This window comes from Saimiri boliviensis, chromosome 14 (genome assembly GCF_048565385.1).
Source record: "Saimiri boliviensis isolate mSaiBol1 chromosome 14, mSaiBol1.pri, whole genome shotgun sequence".
Taxonomy (NCBI): Eukaryota; Metazoa; Chordata; class Mammalia; order Primates; family Cebidae; genus Saimiri; species Saimiri boliviensis.
The window spans coordinates 39,264,625-39,277,496 of NC_133462.1; the positions used below are offsets into that span (position 1 = coordinate 39,264,625).

Genomic DNA, 12,872 nt, shown 5'->3' on the forward strand with positions numbered 1-12,872 from the left:
TTTACCTAACAAATAACAGAGAAACAGCGATTGGCTGGACCTAATATAAGGTGTCTTGGCTTTTAAATTATTTTCAGAGAGCTAGCAGCAAAACTGTTTTGAAAGTCAGAGAGTTTGAAAAGATGGAAACATGACCCAGGAGGAGTGAGAATGAAGGCGACCTTGACACTGGATCAGAACTATGTTAAACATGTGGTAGGTAAACACCCAGGGAGGCGCAGCCAGTCACCACGGGCCTGGCTGACAGAAGGCAACGGCCTTGAGGCCGTAATTGCTACTGTGTGACAAAAATGAAAATTATACCACAGCTACGCCTGAAACAATGTATGTGCCACTTCCCCTTTCAAAGTGGGGACATTCTCAAGTCAATTTAAGCAAAAAGGAGAGAAAGAATCAAGGAATTTCTTTTCTTTTTTTTTGCTTTTGAGAGAGTCTTGTTCTGCCACCCAGGCTGGACTGCAGTGGTGCCCATCTTGGCTCACTGCAACCTCCGCTTCCTGGGTTCAAGTGAGTCTCCTGCCTCAGCCTGAGTAGCTGGGATTACAGGCGTGCGCCACGGCGGGTCTCGAACTTCTGGCCTCAAGTGATCTGCCCAGGGTCTTGGGATTACAGACATGAGACATGGCACCCACATCTCTTTTCTGCTTCTTTAAGGTATGATGTTAACTTCTTTAAGGTATGATGTTAACCCAAACATTTAAAATGAAATATGGTCGGGCACCGTAGTTCATGGGTGTAATCCCAGCACTCTTGGAGGATGAGGTGGGCAGATCACCTGAAGTCAGGGGTTCAAGACTAACCTGGCCAACATGGCAAAACCCTGACTCTACTAAAAGTACAAAAAATTAGCCAGGCATGGTGGCATATGCCTGTAATCCCAGCTACTTGGGAGGCTGAGGCAGAAGAATCACTTGAACCTGGAAGGTGGAGGTTGCAGTGAGCCAAGATCATGCCACTGCACTCCAGCCTGGGTGCCAGAGTGAGACCCTGTCTCAAAAAAAAAAAAAAAAAAAAGCAAACTGAAATACACTTTGAAGTATATATACAGCAGGACATGGGTAAATCCAGCTTACTAACAAATGCAGCAGTTCACATAGTTCTCATTTTTGTGGTGAGACTACTTATAACATCCACTCCTCTTGCATTTTTTAAGAATACATCATTTCATATGCGATAAATACATACACTGCTTTCTGTCAATTAAAAAAAAAAAAAAAAAAAAACCCATAGGCTGCAGCAGGTCATGTCAGTAATCCTAGCACTTTGGGAGGCCAAGGTGGAAGGATCACCTGAGCCCAGGAGTTCAAGACCAGCCTGGGCAACATAGCAAGACTACAAAAACTACAAAAAATTTTTAAAAATTAGCCAGACAGGCCGGGCGCAGTGGCTCATGCCTGTAATCCCAGCACTTTGGGAGGCCAAGGCGGGCGGATCACGAGGTCAAGAGATCGAGACCATCCTGGTCAACATGGTGAAACCCCGTCTCTACTAAAAATACAAAAATTAGCTGGGCGTGGTGGCACGTGCCTGTAATCCCAGCTCAGGAGGCTGAGGCAGGAGAATTGCCTCAACCCAGGAGGCGGAGGTTGCGGTGAGCCGAGATAGCACCATTGCACTCCAGCCTGGGTAACAAGAGCGAAACTCCGTCTAAAAAAAAAATTAGCCAGACATGGAGGCGTGTGCCTGTAGTCCCAGCTATTTGGGAGTTTGTGGCAGGAGGATTATTTGAGCCCAGCAGTTCCAGGCTGTTGTGAGCTATGATTGTGCTATTGCATTCCAGTCTAGGCAACAGAGCAAGACCTTGTCTCTAAAAAAAAAAAAAAAAAAAAAAAAAAAAGTAAAATCACACACTAATTTCAAAAGAAAACAAAAGTGAAACAAGCTATCCAAAATGAAAACAAAGTAACGTTTACAAGAATGAAATGTATCATGCCTTCTGGCTGTTTGGTCTTTTTTTGCTCCAGAACAAACATCTTCCTTTTTTTTTTTTTTCTCAGAAAGGCTTGCTGACCTACAGAAATAGCAAACTACTGATAAAGCGTAAACCATGACCTGGTCCAAAAAACATCTGAGATGCTCAGATTTTCCAAACTCTTTATTATTTGGAATGTTAACCCAAACATGCAGGCCTGGGAGAATTCACATATGCAAAGGGTGTGTAACCCTGATGGAAAGGTTGCCATATGCCAGGCGCTTCTGTTATGCACCTTACACAGTTTATCTCATATAAACTCCAACCAACCCTTATTCCCATTTTAAAGATGGGAAGACGAACACTTAGTGAAGTTACACAGCTAGCAGGTGGTGGAACTGGGACCAGAAACCAGCTCAGATCTGACCTCAAGCCTGTGCTCCTTACACTTCTTCTTCCTTTTTTTTTTTTTTTTTTTTTTTTGAGATAGTGTTTTACTCTTTTTGCCCAGGCTGGAGTGCAATGGCCCGATCTCAGTTCCCCACAACCTCTGCCTCCTGGGTTCAAGCGATTCTCCTGCCGCAGCCTCCCAAGTAGCTGGGACTACAGGCATGTGCCACTATGCCCGGCTAACTTGTATTTTTAGTAGAGAAGAGTTTCTCCGTGTTGGTCAGGCTGGTCTCGAACTCCTGACCTCAGGTGATCCACCTGCCTCGGCCTCCCAAAGTGCTGGGATTACAGGCATGAGCCACTGCACCCGCCGCTCCTGACACTTCTTATAGCTCGAGGATTAATCATTCACTCGGACACCTGCCAAACTTATCCCTTGACCAATGGGCTGACCACACTGTCCTGAACTCTCTCTCTTGTCAACGGGAAGAGAATGGGGCCCTTCCAAGCTACTGGCTGGAGTTTCATCTCCGCGAAAACAAGGCAAAGGGGGAAAAGTTGTGTTGGCCGCTTTGCTTCCGTGGTAAATGTTTTGAACCCTGTGGTCCAGGCTTTAATCTCCATAAATCAAGATTTAAGGAACAGACAGCTACAGCAAAACACTCAAGGGCTAGTCGAATTAACACAGGAACAGAAAATCAAATACCGCACTTTCACGCTTGTAAGTGGAGCTAAACCTTGGGTACTCATGGGCACAAAGAAGGCAACAGAAACTGGGCTCTACTACTGGGGAGGGAGAAAGGAGGGCAAGGGTTGAAACACTAACTATTGGGTACTATGCTCAGTACCCGGGGGACGAGATCAATCGCACCCCAAACCTCAGCATCACGCAATAGATCCAGGTAACACACCTGCACATGTCCCCCCTCAATCTAAAATAAAAGTTGAAATTTAAAAACGTAAAACGAAACGAATCATGCAAGGACCAGGGGAAAGCTTCTCGTTCCTGTCCTCAATCAAAGACCAGCTGAGCTCTTACACAAGAAAGAAACTAAAACCCGAGACACAGATAGTTATAGTTTTGCACCCAAACGCTCCCGGCCGAGGAGGGCTGTCTGTTCCGAGGTGTGAGGGTTCTCCCGGGACGCCTGAAATACGACGGTGCTGAGTATTGTGGTGGGTTCCACTCCATCCCTGGTCCTGCCCCTGGCTCTCCTGGGGCGCGAGTGACCTCTCCTCTCCTCTCCTGGAGCAGGGTAAGCCGCAGCACCCCAGGGCTGGCTGGGGCTCGGACGGAGCCAGCGGGCACCGTCTGCAACTCTGCACTCTGCAATCGCCGCGTAGCGCCTCCATGCATTGAAGGAGCAGCCTGAACCCCAGAACCTGTTTGCCTGCCTGGAGGAGTCCCCCAGGAGCCGGCAGGAGGCCCCAGGCACCCCCGGGGATCCGACGCCACAGGCTACCGCCTGAAGAGAACGAGGGCGCCCTCCTGAGCCCCGTTTTCCTTGGGACCGCCCCGCCGCCGCCGCCCTCACCTCGGCCCGATAGCCCGCAGGCCGCTCTCCGCCCGCTGGTCTGCCACTCTCGCAGCCGCCTCCGCCGCCTCCGCCCGGCCTCCCTGGATCCACAGTCGCCAGCGGCCGGGAGCCGGAAGCGGGGAACCGCGCAGGGAGAATGGCGCATGCGCGACACCGCCTCGGAGGCGGGCCAGAGGGCGTAACCCGGAAGGAGGCGCGGCCTCGAGGGCGGGGCACTCCCGGGGACCTAGGAGTGGGCGTCGGCTCCGCCTGGAAGGGGGCGCGGGCACCGCAGCGGGACGGTGCTAGCGGCAGGGGTGCGGGCGTCCTTTGAGGGGCGGGTCAGCGGGGTTGGGGGCGCTTTTTGAGGGAGATCCATGCGAGCCTGTCTATCAGTAGGGTTGGGGGTTCTGAGGGGACAGCGGGGTTGGAGGGATCCAGGATGAAGAAGAGTAGCAGGGTTAACTGGGGGTTTTGTGGGGTTAACGGAAGCCTGGGTGATTAGCGGGGCTGGGGAGGGAGTCCTGAGGAGGACAGAGGGTTGGGAGATTTCAAGGAGGGGTACAGTCCAGTTAGGGGGACTCTAAGGGAGGACAGCGGGGTTGGGGGGACCCCAAGGGAGAACAGCGGGGTTCGGAAAACCCCGAGGAAGGACAGCGGGGTTGGGAGGACGCTGAGCAAGGACAGTGGGGTCAGGGGGACCTTGAGGGAGGACAGTGGAGCTAGGAGTGTTTTGGAGGAATCAACGGATGCTTGGAGGGGTTGTCAGTGGGCTCCTAGGAGGGTGTTGGGATTGGGGGTACCTAAGGCAGGGACCCCCAGTGGAGTCTTAGCGGGGAGAGTCCAAGAAATGTAGAGGGCAGGGTCCCTCACCTGAGAAAAAGAGGCCGCATCAGGCAGAGGCGGGAGGATCACTGCAGCCCAGGAGTTCAGGACCACCAGTCTGGGCAACATAGCAAGACCCCATCTCTACAAATCATTTTAAAAATGAACCAGGCATAATCGCGCCTGCCTGTGTCCCAACTCCTCCAGAGGCTGAGGTGGGAGTATAACTTGAGCCTGGGAGGTCCAGGCTGCAGTAAGCTGTGATCATGCCACTGCACTCCAGTCTGGGCAACAGAGTAAGACCTTGTCTTAAAACAACAACAACAACAAAAAGAGGCGGCATAGACTTCAGAAAGGCCGGTCTGGGAAAAATGAATCAAATACCTCTCCGGTGGTCTCAGACACTGAAACATCACTACCAATCAGATCCCCTAAACACAGATACTATCTGCCATCAGATACAGAAAACAGGCTTCCAGCGACCCCCAAAATATGTCAGACACTCCACATAGGTCCAGCAGTGACTCCCAAACGCATACTAGGTACCCCCAATACAGATGCTGTCAGATACCCTCAAACAGGTGCTGAGAGTCTGAAACACATTCACTTCCACACAGGTGCTATTTGGAGATGTACACAGGCAAGATGCTGCCCCGAGCACCAGCAGTCTCTCAATTGCCATCAGACACCCCAGCCTTGAGGCTGCCTGTCTAATCCAAGTCTCCCACAGGGGGGGCAGTTGAACAGTAACCAGGAGTCAAGCAGAGCAGCTCATCAAGGTTGACTGGTCAGACAGGTCCAGAAGATCTCTCCATGGCCAGGCGAGATGGCTCATGCCTGTAATCCTAACACTCTGGGAGTCCGAGGAGGAAGGATTGCTTGAGTTCAGGAGTTTGAGACCAGCCTGGGAAACCTAGCATGACCCTGTCTCTCTTTTAGAGAAAAGAAGATTTCCCCAAACCAAATAACTTCAAAATATGCACAACATGTTGTTGAGAGTCCCCCATTCAGAAGCTGGGGGGTGGTGTCCCCAAATGGACCAGACTTCAGCTTAAGTCCAACCTTCATGGTCCAGAGAAAAGGAACATGTTCAGGGAATTGGATGTCCCAGAAATGCATGAAGTAATTCATCAGGCACCCTACTGCAGCTGAGGTCAGAAACCCCAACGTGGGGTTATGGAATTACATCATGGAATTACATAATTTCATTATGATGGATGGGTAGCTGTTCCTTCTCTGAGTAGCTATGGCTTTTGGACTTAGAGGCATGACTCTTACTTCTTTTTTTCTTTTCTTTTCTTTTTTTTTTTTTTTTCATGAGACAGAGTCTTGCTCTGTCAGTGCCAGGCTGCAGTGCAGTGGCACCATCTTGGCTCACTGTAGCCTCCACCTCCTGTGTTCAAACAATCCTCCTGCCTCAGCCTCCCAAGTAGCTTGGATTACAGGTGTGGGCCACCAAGCCTGGCTAATTTTTGTATGTCTTTTAGTAGTCGAGGTTTCACCATGTTGGCCAGGCTGTCTAAAACTCCTGACCTCAGGTGATCGGCCCAACTCAGCCTCCCAAAGTGCTGGGATTACAGGCATGGACCACCGTGCCCGGCCTCATTTATGAGTCTTTATCATGGGCCAGGGGCTCTAAGAGCTAAGGAGATGCAGGGAGCTTAGGCCCAGAGCAGGGTTTTCTCAGTCGTGGCACTTTCAACAATTAGGGCTGGATAATTCTCAGTGGTGGTGGCAGGGGTGTTCTCCTATGCATTGGAGGGTGTTGGGCAGCATCCCTGGCCTCTACCTATTAGATGCCAATGGCTCCCCGGTCCTGAAAAAAAAATGCCACCAGATGTTTCCTTGGCTGAGAGCAACTGGGCTAAGAGACATTCAGACACTCATCTGGCCTAATTCAGACTTCCTGGAGGAAGTGGGCCTGTGCTTTGACTTAAAAGGATGAGTAAGAGTTAGGTAGGAGAGGGAGTTCCAGGAACAGTGCTGGATGAGCAAGGTAGTATGAATGCTACGAGACTTCAAGGTGGCTGGACTGTGGAGTCTGGGGATCCTGAGCAGTGGGAGAGAAACATGGAGGGATAGGTGGAGTCGAATCATAAAGAGCCTCAAAGGTCGAGGCCAGGAACAGGACTGTCTAGCGTGGTATGTGTTGTCTGTTCTCTGAAAAAAGCATCCCGACTTTATCCTGGAGACCCACCTTCTCTAATTACCTGGAGTGTGACTCATTCTTTGTTCTGTTTGTTTAACTTACTGTGAGGCTGTTTCCTCCATGGGATTTTTTTTTTTTTTTTTTTTTTTTTTTTTTTTTTTTGAGATGGAACCTTGCTCTGTTGCCCAGTCACGTCTGGCTTTGAATACCTTTGAAAGCCGGTAGGCATGTGGCAAGTTATACCTTGGGAGGGCCTTTCTCAGCCTTCTGGGAACAAGACACAGGTGTTCTGGCCCCTGCGTGCCTCCTGACACAGGTGGGGAGGGGGTTGTGGTCAGAGAACAGGGTTAGGGTCTCTTATTTTATTAATTAATTATTATTATTATTATTATTATTATTTTTGAGATGGAGTTTCGCTCTTGTTGCCCAGGCTGGTGCAATGGCGCAATCTCGGTTCACTGCAACATCCGCCTCCTGGGTTCACGCCATTTTCCTGCCTCAGCCTCCTGAGTAGCTGGGGTTACAGGCATGCGCCACCACACCTGGCTAATTTTGTATTTTTAGTAGAGATGGGGTTTCTCCATGTTGGTCAGGCTGGTCTCGAACTCCTGACCTCAAGTGATCCACCTGACTTAGCCTCCCAAAGTGCTGGAATTATAGGCATGAGCCACCATGCCCTGCTATTTTTATTTTTGCAGTTTTGCAGAGGCAAGGGTCTGTGATTTAAATGTTAGCTTTGTCTCTTGCTGGCAAAATTATTTTTTGTTATTGTTTGTTATTTTTTGTTATTGACAATAACAAAAAATAATAAAGAGGATGATGGCTCCTCCTTCCTTCCCTTTCCCTCTCCTCTCCTCTTTCTTCCTCCCCTCCTCGGGAAAAAAAAAAAAAGAAAAAAAAAGGAAGATGATGATTACGATACAAGATACCATTGCCCATATGTACCAGCCAAGTGCTACCCACATCATTTTTTTTTTTTTTAAGATGGAGTCTTGCTCTGTCACCCAGGCTGGAGTACAGTGGCGTGATCTTAGCTCACTGCAACCTCTGCCTCTTGGGTCCAAGGGATCCTCCCACCTTAGCTTCCCAAGTAGCTTGGAATTACAGGCGTGCACCACCATGCCCTGCTAATTGTTTTGTGTTTCTAGTGGAGATAGGGTTTAACCATGTTGGACAGGCTGGTCTCGAACTCCTGAACTCAAGTGATCCACCCACCTTGGTCTCCCGATGTACTGGGATTACAGGTGTGAGACACCGCACCTGGCCTTTACCCACATCATTTATTTTTTTCTTTTTAGGGACAGGGTCTCACTCTGTGGCCCAGCCAGAGGGCAGTGGCAGATCATAGTTCACTGTAGCCTTGAACCCCTGGGCTCAAGCAATGCCCATCTCAGCCTCCCGAGTAGCTAGTATTATAGGTGAGTGCCACCACACCTGTCTAACTTTTAAACTTTTTTTTTAAGAGATGAGGATCTCACTATGTTGCCCAGGCTGGTCTGAGACTCCTAGCTCAAGGGCTCCTCCTGCCTCAGCCTCCCAAAGCACTGAGATGACAGGCGTGAGCTACCGCGCCGGGTCCCACATCATTTCTTACACACAAACTCAAATCTTTCTTCATCTCAAAGGATTGTCCAGCAAATCAAAATCAAATGACGTCTCCAGGAGGAAGCTTAATTCCCACCACCCTGCGGGTGGCCTGGATGTCATGACTTGCTTTCAAAGAATAGAGAAGAGAAAGTGAAAAGTAGTAACTTTGGAGACGTCACCTTCACCAAGATGAAGACTGACATCTCCAGGGATGTCCTGTAGATAGCATGTACCTCCTGATTTGATGAGACAAGAGAATTCTAAAAACCCACAACCCCTGGCTCATTCTAATTCTTCTTCTTTTTTTTCTTTTCTTTTCATTTCTTATTTTTTTTTTTGAGACAGAGTCTTGCTCTGTTGCCCAGGCTGGAGTGCAGTGGTGTGATCTCGGCCCATAACAACCTCTGCCTCCCAGGTTCAAGTGATTCTCCTGCCTCAGCCTCCCAAGTAGCTGGGGCTACAGGCGCATGCCACCACGCCCAGTTAATTTTTGTATTTTTAGTAGAGACAGGGTTTCACCATGTTGGTCAGGCTGGTCTCAAACTCCTGACCTCGTGATCCGCCTGCCTCATCCTCCCAAAGTGCTGGGATTACAGGCATGAGCCACCATGCCCAGCACACTTGCTCTGTAATGCCGCAAACTCAACTCTGCCAACCAAAGATGTAGCTTGAGCCAGACACAGTGGCTCATGCCTGTAATCCCAGAACTTCGGGAGGCTGAGGTGGGTGTATTACTGGAGGTCAGGAGTTCAAGACCAGCCTGGCCAACATGCTGAAATCCCACCTCTACTAAAAAAAAAAAAAAAAAAAATTAGCCAGGTATGGTGGCACACACCTGTAATCCCAGCCACTCGGGAGGCTGAGGCATGAGAATTGCTTGAACCCAGGAGATGGAGGTTGCAGTAAGCCGAAATCGTGCCACTGCACTCCAGCGTAGGTGACAGAGCAAGACTCCGTCTCAAAACTGAACAAAACTAAAAACAAAGATGTAGCTTGGAAACAAAGATAAAGATGACAGATAAATGAACAGGCAAGCCTGTCCTGCAAGGAAACCTTATCTGCAGAATGTGATATGTAAATTTCATAGAATGTTACATTTATAGATGTACTTATTTTTAACCACTTCCAAATGAAAAAGCCCACACTATTCTCAGCTTCCAACTTATAAAACAAACAACAAAAACCCAAAAACAAAAAACCGATAGTGGACTGCAGTTCGCCAGTCCCTAACTTAGCAAATTGTTGCCAAACTTTTCTGAGGTTGCATGTTCTGTTTGGAGATCTGATGAAAACCCTGGCCACTCTGCTCTCTCTGGAAAAATACAGGGACACTGCAAAAGTGGCAGACAACTTGAGGGGGTCTGAAAGCTCAGAAGGGGATTCTGGAGGCTGCCCCGCCCAATTCTCCCAGCTCACGCAGGAATTGTCTCTGCAGCGCTCCGGGTGGAGAAGGTATCCTGGGCAGCAATGGGAGCTTCCGGGCTTACAAAGGGGCCACTGAAGCCTGTCTGCCCTGAGAAGAGTCTAGCTGGAGGCTGGATTTGCAGACAGCAAATTCAGCTATCAAGTGACAAGTGACAGGGTCCTCCAGTGATGACTCAGATGGGGGCAGGCATGCACATTTGTGTGATCTGCAGCAGGTTCCGACAGACCTCTCTGGCTCCACTTCAAGCACACTGGCCTTTCTGCTGCCTGGGGCGCATTCCTGCCCCAGGACCTTTGCCCCTATGACCTGGAATTCTCTTCCCTGCAGACCCACAGGGTTCTTTTCCCAGCTCCTCCACATTCTGGATTCCAGTGTCACCAATTTGGAGAGGCTATCCCTGGACACTTGAGGGATAGCCACGGTTCTCACCTGGGGGTGACTGCCTTCCTACCCTGCCACTAGAGGACATGGGGCAACTTGGACATCACAGCTAGGGATGCTCCTGCCACCAAGTGGTGAAAGCCATGGATGGTGTCCAACCTCCTCCCAGGCACAGGGCGGCCACACGCAACAGCCCCAAATTTCAGTAGTGCTGAGGTTGACACACTCTGTAATCACTCTGCCTCGTTTTCCAACTTCATGTTTTCCCTTTGTCTTTTTTTGAGACAGAGTCTCACTCTGTCACCCAGGCTGAAGTGCAGTGGTGTAATCTCAGCTCAATGTAATCTCTGCCTCCCAGGCTCAAGCGATCCTCCTGCCCCAGCCTCCCAAGTAGCTGGGACTACAGGCATGCACCACCATGCCCGGCTAATTATTATTATTTTTTCTGAGACAGAGTTTCACTACTGTTGCCCAGGACGGAGTGCAATGGTACAATCTTATCTCACTGCAATTTCTGTGTCCCACACTCAAGCGATCTTCCCACCTCAGCCTCCCAAGTAGCTGAGATTACAGGCATCCACCACCACACCCGGCTAATTTTTTTATTTTTAGTAGTGTCAGGGTTTCATCATGTTGGCAAGGCCGATCTTGAACTCTTGACCTCAGGTAATCCACCCGCCTCAGCCTCCCAAAGTGCTGGGATTACAGGAGTGAGCCATCACACCCGGCTGAGCAGACAGTCCCTAGTTTTTTGTATTTTTAGTAAGATGGGGTTTCGCCATCTTGCTCAGGCTGGTCTCGAAATCCTAGGCTCAAGTGATCTGACTGTCTTGTCCTTCCAAAGTGCTGGGATTACAGGTGTGAGCCACCACATCCAGCCAACTTCACGTTTTTTCGAAACACGTCTTGTCACCTTTACATTCCCCATTTATTTGTTTACTATCTGCTTTGCTTTACTAGAAGGTAAGCTCCTTGAAGGCAGGGATTTTTATCTGCTCAGTGCCTCAAAGATTGCCAGGAATGCACTAGGTGCTTAATAAACAGATATGTTTTTGAGACAGGGTCTCAGTCTGTCACCCAGGCTGGAGTGCAGGGATATGATCCCAGCTCACTGCTCCTTTGAATTCATAGGCTCACGCAATCTTCCCACCTCAGCCTCCTGAGTAGCTGGGGTTACAGGCACACATCACTACCCCTGGCTAATTTATTTGTTTTTTTTTTTTTTGTAGAGACATGGTCTTGTTATGTTGCCCAGGCTGGAGTGCAGGAATGTGATCACAGCTCACTTCTACTTCGAATTTCTGGGCTCAAGCGATCTTCCCACCTCAGCTTCCTAAGTAGCTGGGACTACAGGAGTGTCGCACCATGCCAAGCTAATTTTTATTTTTTATTTTTGAGATGGAGTCTCATTCTGTCATCCAGGCTGGAATGCAGTGGTGAGATCTCTGCTCACTGCAACCTCCACCTCCTGGGTTCAAGCAATTCTCCTGCCTCAGCCTCTCAAGTAGCTGGGATTACAGGCATGTGCCACCATGCCTGGCTAATTTTTGTATTTTTCTTTTTTTCTTTTTTTTTTTTTTTGAGATGGAGTTTCGCTCTTGTTACCCAGGCTGGAGTGCAATGGCGCGATCTCGGCTCACTGCAACCTCCGCCTCCTGGGTTCAGGCAATTCTCCTGCCTCAGCCTCCTGAGCAGCTGGGATTACAGGCACACGCCACCATGCCCAGGTAATTTTTGGTATTTTTAGTAGAGACGGGGTTTCACCATGTTGACAAGGTTGGTCTCGATCTCTCGACCTTGTGATCCACCCGCCTCGGCCTCCCAAAGTGCTGGGATTACAGGCTTGAGCCACCGTGCCCAGCTAATTTTTGTATTTTTCATAGAGACTGGGTTTTGCCATGTTGGCCAGGCTGTATCTCAAACTCCTGAACTCAAACAACCTGCCTGCCTCCGCCTCCCAAAGTGCTGGGATTACAGACATGAACAACCAAGTGTCCAGCCCAAGCTAATTTTAAAAAAAAAAAAATGTTTTTTGTAGAGACAGGGCCTCACTCTGTCACCTAGGCTGGTCTTGAATGCCTGGCCCCAAGTGATCCTCCCACCTCAGCCTCTCAAAGTGCTGGGATTACAGGCATCAGCCACCATGCCTGGCCTCCATAACTATTTTTGAATGAACAAATGGGGCTCATAAGACCTTCTACAAGGAGATGTTGTTCCAATTAAGTGAGAAAAAGTACCCAGCATATAGTACATGCTCATTAAATAGTGGCATTTTCATTAATTCACTCACTCATCCATCCATTCATTCAGCAATTACTTATTGAACTCCTACTGGGTGTGTGGGGGGTATTTTGTTTTTATTTTTGTTTTTTGACAGAGTTTCAATCTTGTTGCCCAGGCTAGGGTGCAATGGCTCAATCTCTGCTCACTGTAACCTCCACCTCCTCGGTTCAAGCAATTCTCCTGCCTCAGTCTCCTAAGTAGCTGGGATTACAGGTGCTAGCCACCATGCCCAGCTAATTTTTTTGTATTTTTAACAGAGACGGGGTTTCACTATAGTGGCCAGGCTGGTCTCGAACACCTGACCTCAAGTGATCCATCCAACTCAACCTCTCAAAGTGTTGGGATTACAGGTGTGAGCCACAATGCATGACTGGATGTTAGTCTTCACGCTAGGAACTAATG

At 49.1% G+C, this 12,872-nt stretch overlaps 1 protein-coding gene across 7 annotated transcripts in view; it reads right to left on the reverse strand.

Annotated features, from left to right (window-relative positions):
- Positions 1-12,872, reverse strand: part of ARHGEF18 (Rho/Rac guanine nucleotide exchange factor 18) — a 121,312-nt gene that overhangs the window by 73,991 nt on the left and 34,449 nt on the right. Inside the window, exon 1 of one of the 7 annotated variants that reach the window (XM_010349538.3) lies at positions 3,838-3,983. The exons of the other annotated variants lie outside the window; for them this stretch is intronic. The gene's annotated coding sequence lies outside the window, so the exon portion shown is untranslated. Of the gene's footprint in view, positions 1-3,837; positions 3,984-12,872 lie in introns of those variants that run through there. 7 annotated transcript variants of the gene reach the window in all.